This window comes from Varanus komodoensis, unplaced genomic scaffold (genome assembly GCF_004798865.1).
Source record: "Varanus komodoensis strain SLA01 unplaced genomic scaffold, ASM479886v1 scaffold5, whole genome shotgun sequence".
Classification (NCBI taxonomy): Eukaryota; Metazoa; Chordata; class Lepidosauria; order Squamata; family Varanidae; genus Varanus; species Varanus komodoensis.
This window is the reverse complement of record NW_025336087.1, coordinates 24,408,550-24,436,063: the sequence shown is the minus strand read 5'-3', so window position 1 is coordinate 24,436,063 and position 27,514 is coordinate 24,408,550. Positions and strand designations below refer to the sequence as shown.

General features: G+C 40.5%; 1 long non-coding RNA gene across 3 annotated transcripts in view; it reads right to left on the bottom strand.

Annotated features, from left to right (window-relative positions):
- Positions 1-23,428: 23,428 nt before the first annotated feature.
- Positions 23,429-27,514, bottom strand: part of LOC123031638 — a 29,226-nt gene continuing 25,140 nt past the window's right edge. For all 3 annotated transcript variants that reach the window (XR_006416343.1, XR_006416344.1, XR_006416345.1), the window contains 2 exons: positions 26,032-26,155; positions 23,429-24,697 (listed from right to left, as the gene is read on the bottom strand). This is a non-coding gene — a long non-coding RNA (uncharacterized LOC123031638). The remainder of the gene's footprint in view (positions 24,698-26,031; positions 26,156-27,514) is intronic.

Genomic DNA, 27,514 nt, shown 5'->3' with positions numbered 1-27,514 from the left:
ATCCAAAGATAAGTAATTCGAATTGGAACTACCTACTGAGATTTAGACTAAGAACTGCTTTTCAGGGTCCACCCTGAAAGCTAATAATTCCAGGGGCAGAGATCTAAGGGACTGGTTGGGGTCTGGCTATGTGTTTATTCTCTAGAAAAGAAAGATAACCTGGACAACTGATATCTGTGCTCCCAAGTGCCTTCTCTGTAGATGTGAGTACAGCTCATATGGCTTCATGGTACACTCCAGAGCTAGAAGCAATGCAACAGAGTGAGTCAGGCATATTTAGGGTACTGAAGGTGGCAAAGTAATAACATCTCACTGCCTCTATTCAATCTTTTCTTTACCTCCCAGTGGAAATGTTTAAGGTCATCTGGAACCTATTGCATCCTGGCTCAAGGACATCCAAGACCCATCTGAGGTATCCCTGCTATATATTTGCTAGACACTTCCAAGAAAAAAAAAATTATATCCACAGGGACTTAGACTCCAGTGTGATAGCAATAGCATCAGGTGAGGTAGTTAGAGCACAGCCTGGTCACATTATCCTGAAAACACTGGTGTTAGTACAGCACAAAGATCTTGAGAAAGTACTTGGACAGGTTGGTGCAACCAGATCTCTTTTCCCAAAGAAACCAGCAGGGAGGGAACAGCCAGCTGGGCTGGAGAGCTGATCAATGACTCTTTGTGTTTAAAAAGTTCTCTGAATTCACCTGTTGTATGAGCATTACCTAATTGCAATGTCTTTCGTATATGTAGATCTAAATATAGAATTAAGAACTCTAAATGAAATATTCAGTTAATATGACTGCTAATAAATTAAATCAGAATCCTGATGACATGGCACACAATTTGCTCCTGGGGATTAATATGCTACGCATATTGTAAAGGGAAACCCAAGGTGAGGGATTTATGTGAACAAAAATTGTTGAATACAGCTAAAAAGCACACTATATTTTGCTCTGAATAGTCACACAATCACTACTCTTCGTAATTCTTTTGTGGCATTTAAGATGAATAGCTTCAAGTAGAATTTCTTCAAGGGTTTTATTTATAATTTGCTCAGGTGTGTGTAATTCAACTCTCATTTCTGAAAAGAAATAGTCTTTAAAAACTACAAGTGCAAAAGAACTATAATCCTGATCTCATTGTAAATGTCTACAGGAGCATTATAAACATGGTTGGCTATTAGTTAGATAGTTTCAGATGCATTTCAAGTGAAGATCTGGACCTTTTTTCTTGAGATAAAACCATCCAACCTTCTAAAGGGGGGGAAAAAAGCAAATACCGGCAGTCATTGAACCACAGTTTCCCCATCCCAGCTCCCATTCACTTTGAAGTAAGTTCTTGACTTGAATGCTGCTTAGTCCTAAGTAAATGGTGCAAAGTTTCTTAGATCCTTTGCAGTGCTGTGTTGAATACCTGGAGTCCTACCCACCTGTACTGTATGCCTATTTGGAAATTACAATGCTGGGGGCAATGAGGCTGTTCCATATTCAACTCAAAGTGAGCACCAAGTACCCTGTGTGAACTGATGCATCCAAATTTCTTCACATCTTACTAAAGAAGTTTACCTTCCAATGAATGTTGGAAGCGGTGCAAGTGTGCATAAGCTTGCATCTCCAGATATATTTAGTAGCTGTGATGCCATTCCTAATTGCAGGTATGAGCTATCTTCTAGGATGGCTCTGTGGATTTCACATGATAAAGAGACTGGTTGCCGTTTTAAACTGATGTTTTAAACTGATTGCTTAATTCGGAGTTAATAAGCATCAACTAAAAATAATACACATTTAGTACAATGCACTTTGCGTAATCATCTTCCCCATCTTTGAATGTCCTTTGCAGCTCTGAACAGGCTTCACGGAGGGTGGCTCCTTACTTCCAGTGCACTTCCTCATATGTTGAGAGCCTATCAGGCACTCTTGGCAGTGTGGAAGGACCACGGGGGTTCCAAGGACGGCTACAAGCAGTTATTTAAATTTCCTGCAAAGTGCCAGATGCAGTGCCATTGCAGGCATTTGGGGAGGTCTAGATGTTGGCTTACCAACTCAACTATATGGTATGGAGGTCCAATCAAACATCTGGGATGATAGACCCCACTGGGGCCCTTGCAGCTGCCTTAGGATGCCAGGTGCTAATGTCTGGCCTGGCCATATATTGTTATCTTCAACTGCATGGCAAGTAGTAGTTATGCTACTGAAGTACAGTAGTATATTCTTTCATTGTTCAAACCAATTTAAATTCTGTCTGTAAGCCTCTGTGGGTATTCGCAAGGTTTGGAGGTAAGGCTGAGAAAGAAGCCTGTGGGAGCAGCCCAAGCCTCTAAAGTCTGGATGGACAACCTGCACAGAATGAAAAAGCTTCAAGGGAGAGCAGCAAACATGATCACAGGACTGGAAAGAAAGTCCTGTGACAAAGACTGAAAGAACGGGTCACATTTAGCCTTGAGAAGAGAAGACTAAGGGGAGGCATGATAGCATATCTATCTTGAAAATACTTGAAAAGTTGTCACCAAGAGGAGTGCCAGGGTCTCCTCTCAATCATCCCAGAATACAGGATACAGAATAATGGGATCAGGTTATAGGAAACCCGGATGACCATCAAGGAGAACTTCCTGACTGTTAGAGCACTATAATAATGGAACCAATTACCTAGAACAGTTCTGAACTCTTGCACTCCGGAAGCATTCAAAATGCAGCTGGAATGCTCTGTTAGGGATGGTTTAACTTGGGAGCCCTGAATTGAGCAGGAAGCTGGACCTGGTGGCCTTATTGACACCCTCCAACTCTACTATTCCATAATAGACCTGAGGGCTAGAAGTTGCCCACCCTTGCCCTATCTCATAAGCTTTCCCTGGAAGGCTGATCCAGCTTTTTCCAGATCTTTCTTAGCTCCTTCCATCATTTCATGCACATGGCAGACTTACCCAACTAAATCTGACCACGAATTGACATTAACCGGGCAGGTTAAGTGGCATGCTGATCAGGCATGTGGGGATTCCAGTGACGGGGCAGCCACTGCTGCTAACAGGATTCGCAGACACTAGAACTTCTGTCGAGTAAGCTAGTTAAACAGAGCGCTGCTCTCCAGAGTGCATAATGGGACAGAGGCAGCCTATGTGGGACAGAGAGTGGCATCTCAGAGGTATTTGCCACTCATGCATTATGAATATCATGGCATGCTACAGTGCCATATTTGGCTTTAATTACAAATGAGGCAGCATGAAATGTAAGTAGTGTAAGAGAAAGTAATGAAGAGATGTTAAGGATTCCAATCAATCCTCTAATTTAATTTTCAGAGCAGACAAGGGAACAATGCAGAGAGGGTTTGTATTATGAGTTTGTAACTGGGCCCAGACATATCATGCCTACGTCATTTTAATTGGATGTTAAAAGTTTAATCTGTTGCATTTTTAACACAATATAGGAACAACAAATCCCTGGCAGCATAAAGCCAGCTGATATCCCAATGTTCTTCTATTATTGTTATTTAGCAAGGTCAATGCTCCATTTTCCTTTGCAATATTTAAGTAATGCAGAGAGATCTGCAGGTCACCTCGATGCAGGCTGAATGCCAGGCACATCCTCATCTTGTTTAATTCATTTCCCCTTTAGAGGCATGATGTGGGAGAAGGGCCATTAAAAGTTCTTGTAGATTGAAAACTAAAAGTTAGCTGGAGTCCAGGAGACTTCAGAACACAGCAAGGCTTTCTTTGGTGTCTGAAATTCAAATGTCTATCATTGAGATTGCAAATTTGCACTCTAGAGGGACTGGTTTAACTAAAGAGCATTCCTGAGCAAATGGTATACTCAGGCCTTCTTGGTCTATGCTCATTAAAGGGCTGAGGAACAGATTTATTTATTTATTTATGGCTCCATTTCCTTGCAGCACAGTCAAGTTAAAGCAACCACCATTCTACACTCGGAGAAGTGAACACCTGACACACTTCCATAGATACTAGCAGCACAGTTCTCTTAATTTTAATGCAGTTTTAATGACATCATAGTGGCTGCAAGGAGTTATAATAATGGAGCTGAAAGTGGCTGAGAAGCAGATGGTTGCTAAATGAGCAATCATGAATACTGTACAGGCATAAGAACACACAAAGCACCCTGTTGATAGAACAGAGCAAGAACTATTTAGCACAACATTCTGTTTTCCAAGACTCTTCCTCAGCACCCAGTATTCAGCCCCTAATTATGGTTAGTTGCTAATAGATATTACTGCTCTTCAGCAGTTCCCCCTTGAGATTGGAGGGGTATGAGCAGGTTGACCTCTGGTGAACTTTGTCCACCATTGGGGTGGGGATGAGCCTGCTTGGCAGAAGTCGGTGCTCCCCATTTCTAGATATGGGTGCTATTTTAAGTTTCCCACAGTGCCTCAAGGCAGGCTTCACCAACCTGGTAGCCTTCAGCTGCTTTTGATTACATGTGCCAGTACTCATAACTATGGGTCAAACAGTCTAGCTGAAGTCTGAAACAGCTGGAAGGCTTCAAGCTGGGGAAGGTTGTCCGTGAGGCAATTGTGGGACGATACACAGATACCCTGCAGCACTACTCAGAGCACAGAGGAGGAGATTTATTTTGAGGCACCCCAAGAGAGGTGCTAGGGCACTGGATGCCAGGTGTTGAGGTCTTGGTTCTCACATGTTGAACCACACTGTGATGCATGAATCATGATGTGGCTGCTCCCCAAACTTACTGGATACCTTAGAGACATTGCAATTCACAAGGAAGCGACTGAGCCACGAATGGAATTCCTTTGCTGTACTGCAGGCACCACAACCTACAAGTACAGAGGAAGCAGGTGATTCCTTAGCAATTGCAGCTTTTATTCTGAGCTCTATGGGAACTATCCATCATGCTCCATGGGAGTCATGCTGTTTTGGGGATGAAGTTTGGCACCATGGGTCACTCTTCTAAAACTCAGAATAAAAACTGCCATTATTAAGGAGCCCGTCTGATACAAAAATCACCCATCTCCCCTGAATGACACTATATCTGCAGTAACCACCACACTCCACCTTGGATTACCATGCAGAAAAAGCCCCTATCAGGGCTGCTCCAGCAGGATGGCCCATGACAAGCCTGGAGTGGATTCATACACAGATATGTCTTTGTGGGAGGTGTCTGCCATTCAAGGTTCATCTGCTTATATCTCATACTAGATATTACTTGATAAAAGGAAAGCTAAAAGTGCAATCCAAGACTTGCTTACCCAGAAGTAAGCCCCAGTGAATTTGGTCTTCCCAGAGTTCCAAGTAAGTGAATACCAGTTTGCAGGCTAAATCAAAGAAAATTCTCTGCTCATGCAAGAGACCATAAGAACTGCTACTGGATCGACATATCAATGGGTAAGTTTTGTGCAAAACCTGATTTCCCTTTATGGCCTTGGTGTAGAAGGTATTCATGGTTTGTGTATGAATTCGCCAACAGTTTTAGCCAAATAAGACAGAGAGATCACTCACATATGGCCTTGAAACCATTCAATGAAAGTGAAGGACAACAATATTTTATGTGTTGCTCATTTATATTGTCAGCCACTGATAACCATATAATTAAGCAACTGGTGAGCTTGGAATCATTTGGAGGGGAGGCAATTGACAAATTGTACAATGATACAATTATTGTTGTTTGTGGATTGCCAGATCACTTAGGTTGACCACATTTTTAAGTTGCACGGATGGGTTTATTCAGCTTTCCAATCAAAGATTAATTTACTAGAGTTTAGGCGAAGTAGTGAGTAATGCTTGCCTCTTTAACCTATTATCTTTATATTTTGTCAGTGCTAACTTAGATTTGTGATGTTTCTGTTTTTTAGTTCTTTTTGGCCCTGGTGAAACCTACTGTTGAAATGCATTTGGCCTATTATGTTATAGCTTTTAGGGTCTGCACAACCAGTTTTTAATGTTTTATATTAATAGATGTATTATTTTTATACTGCCTTATTTTGTATTCATTTGTATGGAAGAATATAATTTGGAGAATGATATGAAAGAATATCAATTTTCATTACTTAGATTTAGGTTAATATTACAGTGTGATTCAGATTATTTTTCCTATGTTGCTTAGATACACAGCATGTCTGGGCTCTACTTATAACAGCCCTGTAATATAATAGTTTTTGTAATAGTCTTGTCTTAAAATTCTGCATAGGATCCAAGTCTGCCCCTTTCATTTTCTGCTGTACTTGCTATTAAATGCACTTAAATTTCATCCATTATTGGTCTGCTTTTTGAGCTAAATTTGATTATACCCATGATCATAGCTGAGTCAGTATTGATGATGACACAGACTAATAATTTCATGTATAAAATTAACAACCTCTCTCCTTTTCCAAGACCTCATAAAATCCATTGCATGAAATCAGCTCTTCAGAACTTTCTAGAGATAATCCTTACCCATGAGGAAATGTTACAGTATACATTTTTACTTCGAACATGCGTGCGTGCACACATATGCACAGAGAGAGAGAGAGAGAGAAGAGAGAATTCAAAGACAGCAGATCATTGTTTCATCTCTGCTAGTCCAGAGTCAGACATAACCATTCTCTTAGGATCACATGATTGTGTCTTACTTTCACATAAAGGGAAACCGCATGGAGGATGGAACAGTGGAGCTGAATCTCTGGGACCACCTCCAAAGCCACCTTGAGTCTACCTAAGATGCAGATGTTTCCACCTAAGGTGCAGATGTTTCCAAGAATAAGCCTACTCTTGGCAGGGCCAAGGCACATGGGCCTTGTTTATACCCAGTCACTCTTATACTTATTAGGTCTTCAAATGTTCTTCTTTAGATGTGTTTGAGCTCATTTTGTGTATTCCTGAATAAATTTTAATATTAGTATTCTAATCAGAGTTAAATAAGAAGTGTGCATAGACTGATCTCATTTGAATTTTATTTATGACTATTTTCTTCTTTATTTTTGTGAGTATTTCTTTATCTCCCCAGGGCACATGAGATATATGTATGTGTATGGGAGGGAAGGAGGGAGAGAGGGAGAAAGTCTAAAATTTGGGTCCAGAATAAAATTTGATTAAGTTTCTGCAATACATCCTACAAGTCAATTTGCAGTATCTCCAAGAACACAAGTATTTTATTTCATTTTTATACCTCCCAATAGTGAAGGCTCTCTAATATGTCAGGTGATCCAGAGCACCTTCTTGACCATAGTGGTGTTATTTTTATGTAGTTTAACTATTGTATTTGTTAATGCATCAGTATAAGAGGTTAATCTCACTTTGGGCTGTTTGTGAGGTCAATTGCTTTCAGAAATTGTGAATATTCATATTCTCTATTGCTCTCACTCTACCAAGAAGTTATTGTAGTTATTATTAATGATGAGCAGCTATTGAGAATCCCAATTCAACCTTAAATTCAAGTGTCCTTTGAAGCTTCCAAAAATATTTAAAAAAATAAAATCGACATTACTCTTTTGTAGTAAAAGAAAAAATATTGACTGGCACTTAAATTGCATCCTTCTTAATAATTCATTTCCCAGTCTTACTGACTCTTTGGTTCCTTTCAAATGCTTCCTAAATCTAGGGTAATAATGGCATAATTGGTATTAATGGTACACTATGTACTTCCACATTATCTTGACTTCCATTCGCTAATGTAATTCTCTTTGAACTCCAAGCACTTCAAGTAAATCTCAACTGAGACATCTGTCTTCCAGTAACCAAGACTAAGGATAATATTCAATTAACCCTCTCCTGGATTTCATAGATCAATAAAGTATCTTTCTCTGCAAGAAACTGTTGGCCCACAAATAACCCATTCCCACAGGTAATTAAGCTGTGATGTAAAATTTAACTCTCGCATAGGAGAAATACACATAAAGACCATTTAAGTTGAATCGGAGGGTCTGAATGAAAAGAATTCTGACTCTAGGTTCACTAAACACTTTAACAGAACACAGACACACACAGAGACACACACAGACACTGTATGAGTATGTTTATGCTATCAGTTAATGCCTCCTGAGGCAAAAGAAGAGGAAGGGAGTTTTTGAGTACATTCTCCACGATCTGTCCTCATGCTGAGGGGAATCTATATATCTATACATGTATTTATGTCACTACATAACTCAATAACTGGACTGACATCCAGTCCCAGTGCAGATACCATGGACAGCTTCATATACCTTCAGCTTGCTCTTATGCACACTTACTGGGCAGTACAATTAAATTCAGAGGATGTTTGCACCTAGGACTGCAGCACCATAGTCTAACAGCTGTGTGACCCAACACCTCACGTGCACACTGGAGCTCCTCAGATTGCACGCAGAGTAAGGGGAAAGTGTTCTGCAACTCTCTCACCCCACCATCTACAAAACCTGTGACATTGTCGATAGGACAGCCAGCACCTTGGGCTTGGAGGGAACCAGGCTTTATGTCAGCCAGACGCAGGTTTGTATTCTTGTTCCTGAGGCTCATTGTGCTGTCATTTGAAGTTGTTATTATGTGGAAGATAAGATTTAACATAGTCTGAGGTTGGAATTTCTGTGTGCAGCTGCTAGGAAAAAGGCAACATTCACATTGGGAATCATTAGGAAAAAGAATAACAAATGAAACTGTCAAAATGTATTTATTTACAACACTGATATACAGTTCCACAACTAAACAGATTCTGGAGTGAGGAACAATAAAAGATAAATGAATAAAACACTTTATTAAAACAGAATATCAGTAAAAACTGGCTAGTCGGTCAAGGAAAGCGAGTTGAAGGACTGCTGTTTGTATAAGGCCCTAGAAACTTGTTTGTGCCTGCCTGATATCCACAGGCAGGGAGTTCCAGAGAAAGGGAGTTACTTTTAGTTGGATGGGCTACAATTGGGATCCATGCAGAACCACCAGGAAAGGGCCATCTGAGAGTTCCAGTGATTAGGGAAGTTGATCAAAGAAAAGGCACTCTCTCAAATATTCTGGTCATAAAAATACTTAGGGCTTTATGCACTAGTATTCTTGCCAAGATTCAGTTTTAGTTTATTGGCCCTCATTCAGTCCATTACCGAGTCTAGTCCCTGATCCAGTACTTGCACAGCCTCACCTGATTCAGGAGCCACAGGTCATAGAGCTCTATCCCAAGAACATATTGATGGCACTTGGCTCCAAAGACCTTCTTCCTATTGTGGTTGAACAACATTGGGGACAAGATAATTACTAGAGGAACCCCATAACTGAGTTGTCAAGGAGCCAAGAATGGTCACCTAATCTTACTACCCCAAAGCTAAGAGAACCACAATGGTCAGTAACATATGGTCAGTATCATTTCTGAAAACATCTTGTCTATGTCCTTAGGCCACATCAACTAAAAGAAAATACTACAACATTGGGCAGATGTTGGGGTCAGACACTTGGACTAGAATTGTGCTAATCACAGTGTCATGTTCTCTGCAAAGACAAGTGTGATGCAAAATAGGTCACAGTGGGTTCTTAAGGGGCCAGTGATCCATTCACTGGTGAGGGTGTAAACAGCCCTGGACCATTCAGAAAGCATGCTCAGTCTTCTTTAGCTTGATTTTCATGCTATTTGTTCTCTAGCTGATGTCCAGCTTGTTTCACTGATTGCAGGCCCCACCACTATTCCAAGGAGCAGAAGAGACTAATATAGTGTGAAAGAGGTGTGATCCAATTTATTTTATATCTCACCACTGATTTTGTATTTCACCATTGATTTTGTATCTTGTTATTCTACAGAGAAACTAAAGCCTCAGCTGAATTGTATCTGTCTCTAAACAAAAACTCCCAAGGAGGTTCAGAAATCCATTGAATTCCATCATTCCCTGAGGCAGAGCATCCAAATGGACCTTGCACTGCTTCAGGAGGGAAATAACACTGACCTTTCAAAGCTTACCAGAAAATAGTCTGATCGTGACAATGGGAAACTTGGATATCCTGCTCAATTTTAAATTACTCATTTTAATGCCTGGAACAAAGATTAAAACAAGGGGCTACCCAGCTTCATGGCTGGGGCAGCCATGGTTGTTATGGAGGCCATGAAGTTCCAACCTGAAGCTCCAGAGACAGGCTCAGTGTGGAAGGTCACCAAAGTCAAAGGAGCTATCATCCTAAATTTCTTCAACACCACATTTGAGACTACCTCCACCAGCTTGATCAGGGAGATAGCAAGGTAGGAGGCACATCAGCATCACCCCTAAATTGTGTTTATAGCCTTATACCAGGTGCAACCCCTTAAATATGGAAATGTTTCCTAGAGAGAGAGAGATGGATGTTGGTGCTGCACCAAATACCTATGTTAAGCCAGTTTGAGTCAGGTCAGCTTGCCCGTTCAGTCATACATGCCAGATCAGCCTTCTCATCCATTATTAAATCATGAAAGGGCACAATCTTATCTGGAATTGTCTGGCATTAAATAGCAGCACCACAAGACAAGAGGACCCAGTGGAAGAACTTTGAGTTTCATTTGAGTTGGAAGAGGGATTGGAAGGATGACAATCTATAAACATCTGCAACTCATTTTACTCTGATGACTTGGCATTTCAAACACATCAAACACATCCATAGTTCATCAAAACTTCTCTCACATGTCAGCACCCATTCATGACTCTAACATGCCCTCAAGCAGACTCTTGTATACTCCATTCATCAAACCATTCACACATAACCAACCTAGCACAGTTCCAGGTTACAGCTTGTGGTTATGCCCAGCCACTGAACACATAACATAATGCTTAGCAAATCATCAAGCAACATAGAAAACAACCAAAGCCCCCCACCCCTAGTCATGCAAACCATATGATAATGCTTTTATATAATCCTCTGGTGCAATTATACAGTACTTGGAATACAGTGTACCCATTGGGTTTCCATACCTCAAGATGATAGCAGAGCTGAAAGAAGTGCATAAAGGGACAATCAAAATGATCAAGGATGGAAGTGATTCCCCTATGAGAAAAGGTTACTATGTTCAGGGCTTTTTAGTTTATAAAATAGTAGGAGGAAGGCATGGGAAAGATTGTGCATGGACTGGAGAAAGCTGATAGGGAGATGTTTTTCTTCCTTTCATAATCCTAGAACCTGGGGCCAGCAAATGGAGCTATGTGGTAGGGAGAGATAAGATGATGCATTTCTTCAGACAGCTGACAGTGTAACTGTGAATCTGCTGTTGCAAGATGCATAATGAGTACCAGTCTGAGGGCTCTGAAGAAGAGTGGCCACATGTATGGAGGATACAGCCATTGGATACAAGGTACCACAAGCATCAGAGGCAGTATGTTTATCTAGACCAATTGCTTGAAAAACATTAGTGGGAAGGTGAGGTTGCACTTGTGCCCTGCTTGCAGCCTCTTTTGGGCATCTCATTGGCCACTGTGTCCCCAGAATGCTGGACTAAATAGGCCGCCAGTCTCAAGTTTGTATCTAGGACAGGCTTTGTGGGATAGTTCTGCTGCATCACTTCTGAAATGGCACTTAAGCATCCAGATGGGCCAGGCTCATTATTGAGCCACTGAAGAACTGCAGCTGACATGGTCCCCACAATCACTTGCATCTACAGATTTGACACTTCTATTGAGATGAATGGGAGGAACACTGGTTTTCCTGTGCACACTGGACTTCTTATGCTGTTGATTTTAGCAACATTATCCTGACAATGTTCCAGAAAGCTCTCACTAGAAGGTGAATAGGCATCAAAGTAGTTAGAAAGAACAGTTTGTGTTTCTGGAATATTTGTAATGTGTTTGCTTGCCACTATATACATCACTTGAATATCTTTGAAACAGAATGTCATGATAAACGTTTTTGCTTTCATCCGGAAAGCAGAGAAAGCATAAAAAAGCAATCCTGTCCATCATGCAATACTATAAACAAGTTTGCAAGAATAAATTCAAATGAGATTAGTTAATGAATGTGGCAATTTAATAGAACAATTTCAAGATAACATCAGCTTTATTTATTCTGTAGAAGCATAAAGGATTAGCTGCAAGGCCCTGCCAACTGCTACCAAGAGATTCCTAAATGGGAACAGAAATGTCAAAATATAATTATTTCTACAGACAGGGCCAGATGAACAATAAGTGTATCACCCCAGTTGGCCCAAACAATCCTCCATACCTATCACTGGCACCCCTGTGTTGTGAGGTAATTACTTTTCCCATCGTTGCCTTATTTTTCCTGTGCTTGACAAAGTCTCAAGGGAAATCTTACAGCTGTCTTATACAAACCAGATGGCTCCAGCACTGGGTACTGCTAAAACAACTCACCTGACCCCTATTGGATGGTGGCATGGTTGAATCTGAACACTCAGCTAAGTGGCTAAAAGTCCCTGGAAGTTCCCCAGGAGTACGATTCCACTTCCAGACAAGGTGTTCCCCATATGCCATCTTTGAAAGCAAAATCAGTATTTTCTTGCCCACACTGCCAAGTTTCAGTAATTGCAGCAGGGTGAGGGATGCAACACACCTTCCAATCCAAGGAGGTGTCCCTCTTGCATTAAATCATAGTTTAACTTTATGTCCCAATGACCTCATCTGCCCTAGCAGCTTCTTATGGTGGTATTTTATGCACATCTGACCGGCCGCATTGCATACAGTAGGAATTACCTTTGCGTATTTCTTTGTGTGTGTTAGGGATTTATACCCTTTCTTTTGATAAAATCCCTTGGGTGACTACCTAAACATAAAGAGAATTTATGTACTGTAAATCTCAAGAGATTTTAAACTATACAGCAAAGTCTGCACCTTAATAGCCAAGTATCACTGTGTTCACAAATGAGCAGAGCTTGGTTTTAGTCGTGACTGAAACTTTTTCCAGGGCTGGAACTCAGCCATGGAACTTCTGAAGCATTTCTTGCGGCAAGAGCACCACTGAGCAAGTGAAGCCATTTTCCAGCACCCCTATCCCGAATGTATGGGGATATGCAAGTTTCAGCACCTCTCTTTTACTGCTATGGACAACTGAGCAGGAGTACGTGAAGCTGTCTTATAAAGAATCAGTCTAGTCATCCATCCAGTCCATCCATTAGACTATACCAACTAGCAGTGGTTCTCTAGGATTTCTGGCAGCCCACAGAGATGCTTGAGATCAAAATGGGGATTTTTTTCCATGCAAAACCAGTGAGCTTCTGACACCCCTTCCACCCTGTGGAGCAGTGCATCCCCCGGTAAGCTTAGTTCTTGATATATTTGAAATGTAAACATTAAGTTCAATTTGCTGTTCCATCTCATCTCCCCCTTAAATGGAGAAATGGATGGCCATTGGTTCTAGGAGATTGTTCCAAGACTGCCATGTTTGTGGACGTCATTGACAGTCTGATGTACACACCAGTCTATAGCCGTATGTTTTCTTGCCAGAATTGTGTCCCGAAGGTAACAGCAGATGAGATTGCTCTTCATATTTATCTGCCTTTGGAAAATGCAAGATGATTCATTGTCTATTAAACACAGAAAGTCAGTATGAACATGAAGGCAATTGATCTTCCATGCAAGGCTAAGTGTGTTGAGTAACAAGTCACTTACTCTTAGGCAGATATATTTAGAGAAGGTGACTAGTGTATCTTGCAAAAGACTTGCACCCCACAGAAATGTTCTCACACGCGGAATTTTTTTCAAATGGGTAAGAGCAATAAGATCACAATGAGAAAAGAAGCTAATCCAATTAAATATATTAATGGTCTCTCAGTCCCCAAACCAAGAGATCAGGAACATTGTTCTGAAACACCAGGGCCAAGGGGGCACTTCGTCTGGTGGAACGTTAGAATTTGCAGTTGATAAAGGAGTCAGTTCTTAGTGCTTAAGAGAGTCAATTGGAGACTTAAGGACCCAGTCCTTAGCCTCTGAACATCCTCCGGGGCACCATAGAATTATTCAGAGTCACATATCTGAGGTTCCTGCCATGCACTTCTTTCAGGTGGTATGGAATGAACTGTGCCAGCTGCCTCTTTGAAGTAGGAAATTGGTCTCAGAGTGGAAGGAAGGGGGTTTGGTTCCTTCTGAGACCTGTGGTGACGGCATCTAAAAGTTTTAAGTAAATAAATATGCAAGGAAGAGAGGTGGAGGCTGGGGCTGATGGCTTTTGCTGTGTCCAGACCATGCCTCCTTTCCTCCCATGCCACACTGCTCCATCTAGAGAAGTGTGGGGCACAGCAGGCAGAATGGACCCTGCCTCCATGGCTCATTGCATGAATTGGATGAATGCAAACCTGTGAACTTGGAGGATCCCTTGCATTGAGGGTGAGAGAGGACAATAGATTGCATCCTAAGGTGATGAAGCTGTGTATTTACATGGAAGGAAACTTGTTCAGGATTAAGCTGCCTAACAGACAATCTTGAGTGATGTGACTTTGTTCTGTTTTGCTCTCTCAGGACTTCTGTAGTTTTGCAGGTTGGGCCACTATGGATACACAAATTGGTTGTTTATTGTATTTCTATACTCTCCAATGGCCAAAGAAATTCTCAAAACAGAAATGAAACTATAAAGATGGAATTCAGCATGGAAACTTTAAAAAGAAATTAAAAAATTACACAATGAAATAAGAAAAGTAAATTCAGCAGCAGTGCTCAGATGACTTTGTTCCCCTTCACCAAGAGAAGAATCGAATCTCCAGAGAAGATTGCAAAAGAGGAGACCAATTTGCTTTAAGACTGCAAGTGCTTATTTATAGGCACACATGCACATTTAGAAATGACTCTTATTTCATAAAAGGGGCCAAGACTGTGACGAAGTGAGCTGTATACCTGCCTAGCATGCTTGCTGCATGTTAACTGTTGATGCGAACCTTCCAAGTCCCTTCCAGGCCTTCTGTTTAGGGTTCTTTGATATTAAACCACACTTGCACAGTTCAGCCCTTCCAGTAGTACATGCTTTTAAATACAGATTAAAAAGTAGGATGTATTCCATCGGTATGTCTTTGCCATGGAATTGCAGCCTGCCTCAAGAGGGTTGACTATGCAACAAAAGCAGCCAAGGTGAGCCATGCCTGCTATTCACTATCCTTTATTCATTGAGCAGTACCCCTGTGACCATTTCTTGGACCTGTTTCACATGGAGGTAATGGAAGCCCTTCCCAGGGCATTCCAAAAGTGCAAGGGGTACTCTGGACAGGAGAAGCCAGGGCTGCCTTATCTTCTGCCACACAGTGAGACAGAAAAAGGCCTTTGGTTGCTTCCTGGCACTGAAGCTGAGCATGCTGGTAGCACCATTTCACTGGGGTGGCTAGATGCTTATTCAGAAACACTGAGCAAAGGAGCAGAGGGATAGAGCATGAAGAATCTCATGGGCTGACAAAAGGTTTTGAGGTGGAACCTGGTGTATCCACATACTGAAGTCATCAGGATAAAGAAAATGGATAGAAAGAAAAGTGGGGTAGAGGGTTATATTGGCTGGACCAACTCGAAACTAGTCCCTTGGTTTTTCAGACCTTAATCCAGGATGCCTGCCAGAAAGCAGTTGCCATGGTCTGATCAGTAAAATGATGTGTGGCTGACTGGAAATCAGACCGGGGCTTTAAATTGTAGCATCCCCATGGAAGGAGGGAGTGCATGCAATGCTTTCAAAGATTCCTTACTTCCTTACTTTCAATAACAGCTCTCAGGGCTACTTTCTTGAGGATGCCTTGACAGTTCAAGCTAATCTTGTTGCATAGTTAAAACTTGCAACGGGCATGAAACGATGCACTCCCTGGAGCTGAAAGGCCAGGATCTGCCTGTCCTGCTCCAGTGGATGAATGATGCTTATGCAACAGGCCTGCTTTGTTAAAAGGATCCTGGATGCCAAGAATTTCCATCACTTTTATAGTGAGAAGTCGGAGTTTACAGCAGTCTCTTTGATCTTGGTTCAAGCTGCAACATTCTTGGAGACGTTTTTACTATTATTAATTTCTCTCTCCTCCCCGCTCAGTCTCGGGGCTCATTTAAAATGAGGAGCATGCTTCTTGCAGAGTTTGGCTGGATGCAGGTATCAGCACCTGCCACTTGTCATTTGGCTCGTTCCTTCACGGGATGATTTCAGAACCTCTTTAGCAATGCATATTCAGTGCGAGCTATAAATTCATTGTAAACGGAGGTATGGCACTCTCTCACCTTGGCAGCAAGGCTGCTTGTGGATTAATGTGCAACACGGTCACATTATCTTTCAAATATATACCTTTGCCATAAACACATTTAGAAGGACAAGATGGCTGTTGACACAATAGAGAGATTTTAGAAACAAATGATGAGGATGCAAAATGGAAAATGCATTGATTTAGTGGTAGCAAAGAATACTGTAAATGGAGATGGCTGATGGGATTTTTAAAACTATTTAAGGATATCAGAAATGAGGGGGAAACCAGTTCATCACATCCTCTCTGAGTCAATCTGTAACAAATAGGTTTAAACTATCAGATGATGGAATTAGGCTAAACACTAGAGATACCAATGTCCTAATTAGAAGAGCAGTTAGGCTGAGGCTTGGCTTCCTAGAGAACTTTCTCCACTCCCTAGGCACTGCCAAGAAAAGGATGAACAGGTCTCTGTCAGCATAGAGACAGTGGCCTGTGTGGAGGTACTCAGTCAGGTAACCATCTGTCACAGTAGTACAGCTGCCAAAGAAAATGAAAGAAAGGGAAGAGTCTGTACAATTACCAGCTGCTACCACCAGTGTATAAGAAGGGAGGGGAAATAGCAAAGCCTCAAGAGAGATGAGAGGATCTTTACCAATGTGAGGAAGGTAATTTTTCACAGTGCCTTTCTGATTTGCATTGCAGGAAAAAGACTACCCCAAGAAAGTCACATGATTTCATTATTTTAAAAAACCTTGCAGGTTTAGGATCCTGAATTAAGGCTATTGGGTGTTGACTTACACTCCACCAAGCCAGGACACTGGAAGCTAAAGCTAGTGCCTTCACATGTGTGTCCCGTGAACCATGATGGAGCTACACAAAGTCACAAATTGTACATACTGACAACTTATTCCCCATACACCCACACTTTTTCTTGGTCTTTCAGGCCCCAAATCCAGTGGAGCTGACCCATGAGGATCTCATCCTGTATTGAAGATGTTATATTTGAGGCTAACTGCATAATTTGATCATGCCTAGCCAGATGTTACCTGATCAGATGGCTATAAGAACCAAACCCAATTATGGCATTTGACAGGTGTGGAGAAGAGATGGCATTCATCCATACATATACCCCAGCCTTGTTGATGAGTAAGCTTCTGAAGGGAACACAGTTACAGTGCTCCACACAATCAGGAATGCTGATTGTTTGGGCTATCTGTTATTTTGGTGTACGACCCATGGATATGCTCAATGAACATGTTTCTGTTCAGCCAATAGTATTTACATTGTCTCTTCAGAACATCTTCATCAACACTAGGAGGTCATTAATGGAAATGGTGCAGCTGAGGCTCTCCTAAAACATGTGAACACCTAATGGCATTGGATTGTCACAACCAAGGAATGAAAGGGCCACCGAGCAAAAGTTGTGCCTTCCTTAAACAATGTGATAAAGTACAACAATAGTTTTAACAGCAATTTTAAAGAAATATATGACACGCTTGTTATAAATCTGGAGTTAAAAAGGTAGATCTGACAATTTTAGCACTTGTTAACTTGCTGTATATATAATTGTTATTAAATGTTACAAAATTTGGCACATTCATAGATCTCATCTAGTGGGTCATGGATACCAAGTTACAGATTAAGGTTAATAAATTAACAGGTTCCATTTTTATAAGCAACTGGAAATCATACAATGGCAGAACCTTTACATTTGCACCATGCCTTAAGTAAGAGGGTATTGATATCCAATGCAGACAAACTAGAATATGGGTTGTGTCCAAACATAGTTGTACTTAGACTTAAGGATGTATGAGGAATTTGTTTGGAGGATCGGTACCCGTTGAATTCCTTGGGCTTAGCTCCCCAGCTTCAGGTCCACTTAGTTACAGCCCTGAGCATGAGTTCTTGGTGAGCATCCCCAGCTTCCATTGGGTGCTCAACAGGAATCAAGTCCTCTGTGTTGAACAAGCAGCCTTTTTGCTGCTGTAGCTGACATGGAAGAAGGTTGCTGGTTGTGCAACCTTTGCTCTGTGAGCATTTATGGACTTCCTCTCTGTTCAGCTTGCTTTCTAAGACTGGGATGAACAGATGAGGAAGCCTGAGAATGCAAAAGGGACAGATCCCAGTAGGTTTCATCCAAACCCTACTGGAAGACCAATTGAAAGCAATGGGATTTATGTCTGTCATAATTAATTTGAATTCCACTGATTTCAGTCAGTCTACCCTAAGTCTGAATTTAGCCCATATTCTAGCAAAACAGACTGAACGATTGTGACACGTTTTATGACATTGCTTTGACATTTGGCACAGTGGTAGAGCATATTAAGTGAACCAGGAATGCCAAATGTCAAGTTCAACAGTGAAATTTTTATAAGTAACAGAAATATGAGGCTTATTTATAATTCATGTATTATTAACAATTATACTGACTTATCTGCTAAAAAGGCCTCAATGCGGTATACAGCAATTTAAAACACAATAAAAAGATAAAGACAAAATAATCAAATGCTATATTCAAGCTGAATATTTCCCCAGGAAGACCTCATGAAATAATAATATTTATATTTTTAGGATGCACTGGAAACAACACAATGTTGGTGCCTGCATGACTTTCAGAGGAAGGACGATTCCTCAATAGAGGCCCACTCAATGAGGTCCCTTTTCCAGGTGGACTCCAGCCAGACCATAGATCTATGGAGAGCCACTAGAAGCTTCCTCTGTAATAACTTCAGTGACTGGCAGGTTGTTAAGGGGAAAGGCACTCCTTTAGGTATCTGGGTTCCAAGTTTGTTTAGGGCAAAGGAATTGCATAAGAAGGAGCTGAACTGCTGCATTTTGTATTTCCCTCAGTTTCTGGAACAGCCTTAAGGGCAGGTCCAGATAAACTGCACTGCAGTGACCCAGTCTTCACATATAACAATGGAACCGTTTTTGTGCAATTTACCTTTACTCCTTTGCTTCCTTACTGTAGGGCTTTTCCGTAAATTCAGAAAGGAAACATGGAGTTTCTGGGATGAGAGGGCTAGAGTTGCAAATCAGTGGTAGAGCACATGTATTGCATGGACAAAAACCTCAAGCTTCCATCCCTGGCATCCCCAGGTAAATGCACCAGATGGCAGGTGATTGGAAAGACCTCTTTCTGCTAAGAACCTGGAGAACTGCTGCCAGTTGGAGGAGACTATATTGGGCTAGATGGACAAATAAGCTGATTTGCCATAAGGCTGTGAGGTTCTGAGGCAGCACCAGGGCTTCCTCTTTTGGCCAGAGACCAGAGTAGCTGCCCTGGTGGTTGCAGGATCAGGCCCACAGCCACCTGGGATGTTATGAGCACCACCCAGGAGCCCTGAGGAAAGAGCCATATAAAAAACTCTTATAAAGGCTCTTTCCTTCAGAGGCTGCCTCAGTAATGGAGGTCTTCAGTGTTGTTTGAGTGCTCTGTGCCTCCTGGAACCTGTTTCTGGAAACTCTGCCTCTTGTCTTGCTCCCGCCCCTGCTTCTGGACCATGCATAGCTTCATCTGCTCCACCCTCTGCTCCACTACCAGGTATCCACTTCTCCTAAGCTTGTCTCTCTGGCTTTTGACTCCTGACCAGCTTTGACTACTCTGCTCTATTTGGACTGACTTGCCTTGTCCTGCTATTGCTGGCCTTGCCCCTGAACTGCTTGACTGTGATTTGGAATAGTCCTGGTATCCTGATCTGATACCCAGCTGCCCACGCCCTGAACTGCTGACAAAGGCAGCGGCCTGTTTTATATTGACAACAAGGCATGGAAATGACATTTGATGGTAGAAGGTGAGATGGACATTAATGCTACATGGTCTGGAATTACCATTAGAGATGGGCAAGAATTGTTTTTCAGTTCACACATCATGAGAACATGTCTGTTTTTTTCAATGCTGAATGTTAAAGCAATGCCCAGAAAACTTCTGCAATTTCCTGCAGGTGTATTTGCAAATGTGCACATATTCACACATGCACATTTCTGGAAATGCATGCTCCTCCACAATTTCATGTTTCCATGCATTAACCTATGGGGATAAGTACATTTTTAGGTGCGTTTTCTTAAAAAAAGGGGGAGGGCATTTACATTTTGTTCTAACTGAAAAAAAGAAAGAAAAAGTACCTGTGCTTGGGAATGCAAATGAGGTCAAACAAGCTGGGAAAAGGGATTCAGAGAACATCAATAAGATTAAATCTTGCATGTTTGTCCATCTCTTCTATTAGCATAACAGGCAAACAATGGTTCAAGTGTGCAGTGTTGTTTTGTCTCGTATAACAGGCAAATGTTTCTGAGTAAAGGAAATATTTCCAACTCTTTATTACACCATCAGGAAATTACACCATCCATATATGCCAGGCTGCCCCTTGAGATCGGCAGGAGAGGCCCTTCTCCGGGAACCCTCCATGAAGGAAATTAGGAGGGTGGGTACTCAGAGGAGGGCTTTCTCTGCGGTGGTGCCTAAGTTATGGAATGCGCTCCCCAGAGAGGTCCGCCTGGCGCCGTCGTTATTTGTTTTTCGGCGCCAGGCGAAGACCTTTTTATTTAAGCGGCATTTTAATTGTTAATATTATTGGATTTTATCTGGCCAGGGTGGCTTATTTTATATTGGTATTTTTATATTTTATAATTATTTTTTAACTTATTGTTGTAAGACGCCCCGAGGCTTTGGCAAATGGGGCGGCATAAAAATGTTTTAATAAATAAATAAATCTTCTAGCCTACCTTAGTAGGGTGCACAAAGTCTTTGTTTCAATAGATGTTTTTGCCTTACTTAATTAGGAAGCGTGGGCTCCCACCCATGAAGTTGGTACTGTGCAATTTTATCTTGCAAGTGGCAAAACTATTTTCTGGTTTTAAGTTGCTTTTTAAACACTTTGTTTTCTAAATTTACCCCTTAGTTTTTAATCTCTCAAGAGATATTTCCATAATCAAGTTGTGCAAGAATGAACTCTCCCCCTACACACACACTCATGCACACACACCCCACACCTACACAGCTCTTTAAAAATGAAAAGCTGAAGTAAACAAGGTATCAAATGCAAACAAGAAACAATTTCTTGTAACACCTGGACTTTTTTTTTTTTTTTTGAAAATCTAAGATTATTCAGACTTAAAGTCAGCACTTTTCTTTCTCTTTGAAAAACTGTTTTGGTGTCTTTGAAGAAATTATTGACATTCTCCTCCCACAGCAGCCCTTTAGGTTCTTACATTCATCAGTGACTCTTCATATACAGATAAATACTGTTTGTCTTTTAAAGTCCAACTTTTTTAAATGGGCAGAACCTACTTAGTGGTGAAGTCAGCAGGTAATGCCTCTTTCTTTTTGCTCTCCATAATTTCTAAGGCCCATTGCTGTATAGCAGAGTAACACAATTTTACAAGTTTTTAAAAAATGTATCTTCTTCCGATTTTACAATTATAGACCTCACTTTCCCTGCTTAAAAAAACCCTCTCCAACAGAAGTGTAACAGTTTAAATAAATGATAAACAATCATGAATAGGATGTTGCAAAGCATGTCTCATGTAGAAAAGCCAGAATATTTTGTCTTTATCCTCACTTAAATCTTAGCACCATCATGAAAAAAGGAATAAAATGGAGTATTTTTACTGCTCCGATTTTAAACATAATGGTTCAGGAATAAACAACATCTTTGTTGTAGATAAGTATAATATGCCTAAAGGGACATGTAATAAATGAGCACTTGTAACCATGGCTAGAAAATGTAATAACATTAGAAGGAACACAAGTCATGGCAGGCACAGATGTGGACACTGCACCTATGCTTCTGTCCCATCAACTGAGACTCTCAACCTCAGCCCAGAATTCATACATAGCTACTCCAGTGAGCAAAACACCTTCATATGCTGACATCTGCCCCACAGCAAAATGGTCATTCTTTCACCACTAGATTATGACCCTGTCTATGCTCAGGCATTTGACAGCATGTGACCAGGTCTTTCACAACTCCCAAGGTTCTTACTGTTGAGATTTTAAATGGTCTTGGAAATGGTTTTCTATTATGTTTCATATTGTATTTTTAATCTTTTAATCTTTTCTAAAATGTCCAGAGAGCTTTGGCTACTGGTGGTAGCAATGTAAGAAATCGCCATCATATAGGCAGCAGCATTATGGAAAGATGCATCCTAGGAAATAAAAACACAGGCAACACCCTTGGTCAACTCAGTGGATTGGTAGGATGACTGACCCGCTGCCCTCAACTCAACATAAATTATGAAATGACCTAAGAATGAGGGAGAAAAATGGAAGCCATTTCCATGGGGGAAGAAAACCTTTAGGATATTGAGGTATGGCATAGCTCCAACCCTTCCCTAGAGCACTGCCAATCCCCCATAGGCCCAAGAAGGAACAGTTTTATCAGCATCTATACTAGTGACTGTCAGAGATGCAACAATTGAAAGAGCCCAGGAAAGGTGCTGGACCTTGAAGAATAGCAACTAGAACAGAAGCAACATTTTTCAGAGGACATTTTTCTTCTCCTCCCCTCCCCTCCCCACTTGAGCTCACACTAGCTGGACTTCCCAGTCAATACATCCCTGGGTGTGAGGATGTGAGTGCAGGAAGACCAACTGAATACTGAAAAGGAATGGAAGCATGGAGAAGAAGGGGGGAACATGCCACAACAGTTACTTTAACCTTTTATTTATTATGATTTGGAACATTATAATATTCTGATTTCAAATCCTTAATTACTAAGGTGACCTAAATAAACTCTGTTATATCCAATAATTCCCGAGTCAAAATCTGGTAGCTTTCACTTGGATTTTCTTTTGCAGATGTCAAGTTTACTAAAGTTTGATCCCCTAATATGAGATCAGGATAAGCCTCACAGTTCAAGTGGTAAACTCCAGATTTGTTTGCAAGTGTTACCTGTTCACTGTAAATAGGTACATATTTATTCCTCCTTCTAATCAAATGTATTCTATCTTTGTGTAACATTGAAATCAACAATCCATACAATGCCTGTCCTTCCCTCCTTCTGAGGTTCAGGCTGTGAGTGCTTTTGGCTATCCATGAGGAGGTAGCAGCAGACTTGTAGGTTCCTAAGATATGCAGGACAAAACATTGTTTAGGGAAAAAATAGCCCAATAAGAACTGTGTTCAGTGGGCAGAATGCTGACTGTTTGGAATAGGGAGAAGAACTTGGGGGGAGGATGGAATTGAGTAGCTAGATTTCTAAGCATTAATACTTGCAACACTTTGCTGTAGGTCTAACTTGTCAAATCACTTTGCAGTAGTCTTCTAAGTATATTTTTTCAACAATTCCAAACTGATAATCCTAGAGCTAATCCACCTTAAAAGCAAAATCATCTAGAAATTATTAAACCCACCACCTTTGGAATTGTTATTAAATATTTAAATATTAAATATTTAAATAATTTATTAAACCATAAAAAGATTCAGAATTTTCAGTTTAGGAGATTGGACTCCATGGATCAACTTAAAGGCGAGTTTGTTTTGCTGAGTTCAGTCTAAAAAGTTTCCAGAATATTTGCTTTAGTTCTCCAATCCCACAGACATTTTTACATTTCTCAGCTTTGCATTGAAAGCAGATATTTAGATAATCTTGTTGACATTATATGCATGTTTTTGAAGATTTGGGTCACCAAGGGCTGATGTTAATAATACATTGTCAAGATACAATTGTTTTCCCATCAATAGATCAAGCTAATTTGTGTGCACGTACAGATTTTCTTTTACAAAATGCTTCACTTTATTGGCACAGTGACAGAGTTGAACATTGGTCAGAGATTATGTTTCCTTTTAGTATTTTTTAGAATAGCATCAGTGAATAACCAGTAGTTCCGAGTTCCAAGATGCCAGTGAGGGATTCTCTGAGGATTCTTTGGAGGAGATGTACAGAATGGAATTACGGCACAGGCCATTTCCCAGTCCTAAATTGGTTAATTTGTGCTTGAAAGCTGACTTGAGAGCTGTTCTTGGTAGAAAAGTGGGGTGCAAATACATAAATACTTAAGTTGAGCTTGGGCTATTGGTGGTATAGAAACAACAATGACAACAACCACAATACTACTAATAATGCATTCAAAGAGCAATGAACCAGGTTTCCTGAGTAGAGAACCCCCAGTTCTCTGATAGAAAAATGCCCAAGCATTTTCAGGAAAAGTTCTCCTCTATTTCCTACCAACATCTGAAGTGCATTTATAAAAATTTAGGTGATGACTTAACTAAGAATGAAATAAATATATCTAGCATGGGAGCAGAAGAGGACTTCAGTGGGGTGATCACAGGCTATGGAAATCCCTTCTAGTGGATTCCTATCCATATCCATCTTGGATGATTTTTGTTCTTATGGGAAGGTCATCTTGTTCCAGTAGTTCTTTCGTCTTTCGACTTGATCATTTCCCAACCTTCTGAGCTATTGATGGTCAATGCTTTTAGCTGGCTGGTGGTTCCTCCATTGCTTGTTTTCATTTTTATATGTTATTTTACTGTGCAGTGGTTTTATTATTGTCAAGTGGTTGGGGTTTTTAGTATGGACAAACACCCATCCACATAAATAAAATGCAGGCTAGTTGCAAAGCCCCAGAGTTTTGGCCGACAACTGCAGCCTTCTTCAGCACCACTTCTTAGCATCTCATGCCTTTCTGGGGGTCGCATGGGAAACAAAAGCTTGCTCAGCTGCTTGGTAGATTGGAGCCTTTAGTTACCCCACCTGCTGAGAAAAATATAAGATTAATTATCTTGAAATATTATTTTGTTTCGTATATGGTAGAAAGTTGCTCCCTTCAACAGTAACATATGAATAACCCTTCTCTACAGAATTGCAATATTTTGCTTGACTGGATATTGCCTTCTGTTCTTGAGAATATACCTACGGAAGGTAGATGGCAGTTGCCTATAGAGTCTTACGTAGTTCTGAATTATAATATGACTATATATACAAATCATACCACAATAATTATTTTTAGTATTAAGAGATAAGAACTCCTTTCTGCAAAAAAAAGGAAGGAAAAAAAAACCCTGAAGTGCTGTCATCCTGGCACCATAAGCCATTTCTCAGAGTATGCAAGTATTGGAATGTGTACTCTCTGTCTCTTCCTTTTTTCTCTTTTTGGTAGTTAATTATTTACTCTTTGTTAGCAAATCTTCTGTGCAACTGTAAACCAGAGTAAATTAACTGAGTTATAGAAGCAGCATTTGTTTGTTAATTATTAAAATTATGCCACAGGAAATGTAGTTTGCCTTCACGTTTAATAGCTCCCCTATTGTCCTGGCACAGGAGGAAAGTTTTCTTTCTCATTAGAGGAAGTGGCAAAGCAGTTCTGTAATCTGTATCCCGAGAATTAAGCAAAACAAAGTAGACTCGTGCCACTGCAGAGCAGGCTTCAACAATATTTGTTCTGCAGGAAAACCTAAACACATCTTCCTGTCTCAAAGGATACATTTACAATGATTCGAATAAGAATGTACAACTCAGCCTGTGCAATGATTCATATAAGAAAGTGGATATTAACTGCAGGCATTTAGCCTTGAGAGCTTGAATAGGAGCAGCCTGTTTGTGTCCATTTATTTCAAACATATTTCAAAACAGCATTCAGGATCACAATGCAAAATACATAAAATATCAAACATCAAAAAAGAAACAAAGAACATCTCAATCAAAATTATCTCTATGCATTAGCCTTTCCTGAGTTGGCGCTCTCTAAATGTGTTGAACTAAAATTCTCAAAACCACTCCGCCCCTCTGCCTGTGAGCACTTAATTCATTTTTTTTAACATGTAGTCTAAAGATTATTACCTTAATTCCTGACTGTCTCACTGATTTACATGCTGCACGACAATTACTGCTACCAACTATCAAACAGGTCTTTTCACTGATACTGGCAACCCTTTTTGTTTGGTGAGAAAGCTGTTTTGTTGCCTTGCTGACAATATTAATAATCTTGCTGCAGTTATTAGGAAGCATTTTAAAATAAAGTAAAGTAACTGCAGGGAAAACCCAAACAAACAATACAATTTCTGTAAGTTTGTTCTGAATATACTCACAAGAAAAAGAAGAAGAAACCTTGCTGAAAGGTCTGTGCCCCACATATCTCAGGTATTCCACTCCTGTTTCCTGAAATGTACAGTTCCACCCATGTTCATGTTAAGGGCTTGACATATGCAATTCCTGATGGGAAAAATCACACACACAGGCACAATCATTCAGTAAGTCTGGGACAGCCTTTTGATTGCTTAAATCAAAGGTGCAAGAAGTGCAGACTCCAGAATTGGTCACCAGTGGGGAAAGTGAGAGGAAAGGGGAACAGCTGTATATAGTGTTCCTTCTTTTTTTGTTGGGGAACTGATCGAGGTGTGGTATGGTGGCATCAACAAATGTGATGTTGTGACATGAAATAGATGTCATTGCTTCTGTTGCTGAAAGACCAAGATCTGTTACTGCTAGTTATTGCTGTTTGGTATGATAAATACATACCAAATGATATGTATCCAGTAATTATGGATAAAAAGTAGACATAAATCTCTCTTTTGCTACTTACATAAATTAAACAGTTTGCTTCCAATTAGAACTATTTCCGACTAAACATTTTTGTATATATGTGTGTGTGTGTTGTGGATATGTTCTCTGTGGAAGTACTCAGACTAATTTCAGAAAAAGAAAGATTCTTCAAACACACATTTTGAACAGTTAGAATTGCTTTTGATGTTCACCTGTGTGACAAGTTCACTTTTTAATCAGAATAAGCAGTTGCTACATCATTAAGGCAAAGTAAACTGTGAAAATCTGAGAGGTGATGAAGTAACAGCCTTGTCAAAGGTATAGAAATGATGCATACAAGCAATAAACCACTACAACATTTCAAAATGTTTTTTGTTTTAGAGCTCTCGCCATCTAATACTTCTGAAATGTGTGCAGACTCCCTTCATACAAGGATGAATAATGCAGGTGCCATTATCTGAGAACAAACCTGTCAACTGTTATGAATGTATGCATTGAATGACACCGATTTCAATCAACACAGAATTCCCCTTTCTATAAATTGGTCCTGAAGCTGTTCATTGGTTTATATATTTTAAAAGGGTTTTTTAAAGTGTAGAATGGAAAAATGGGAAAATCGTCTATTTCCAGGAAGGCCTAGAATGGCTGTTGTACATTATACATAATTATGCAATGTCATATCTTTAGCATACCTAAAGATAAGCATCCCTAAAAACTGTTCTTCCAACTTGACAAACTGTTGTTCACTATGATGACTCACTCTCCCCAGTCCCATCCTTCCTCTCCCAGTGACCCATTTTTCTCACCCCTCAGAGAAACTAACACACACTGTATAACCTCCATCTGCCTATCATTATCAGAGTATGGTCTGAAGGCACATGAACCATCCAGCATGTTGAACCTGACCTGAGCTTGGAGGCGAGAACATCTGGCCACCTCATGTAGTCACCTCGACTTCCGTAATGGGAGAAAGTGGCATATAATGAATGAATCAATCAATCAATGACTAAAACAAGTATCATTATACCA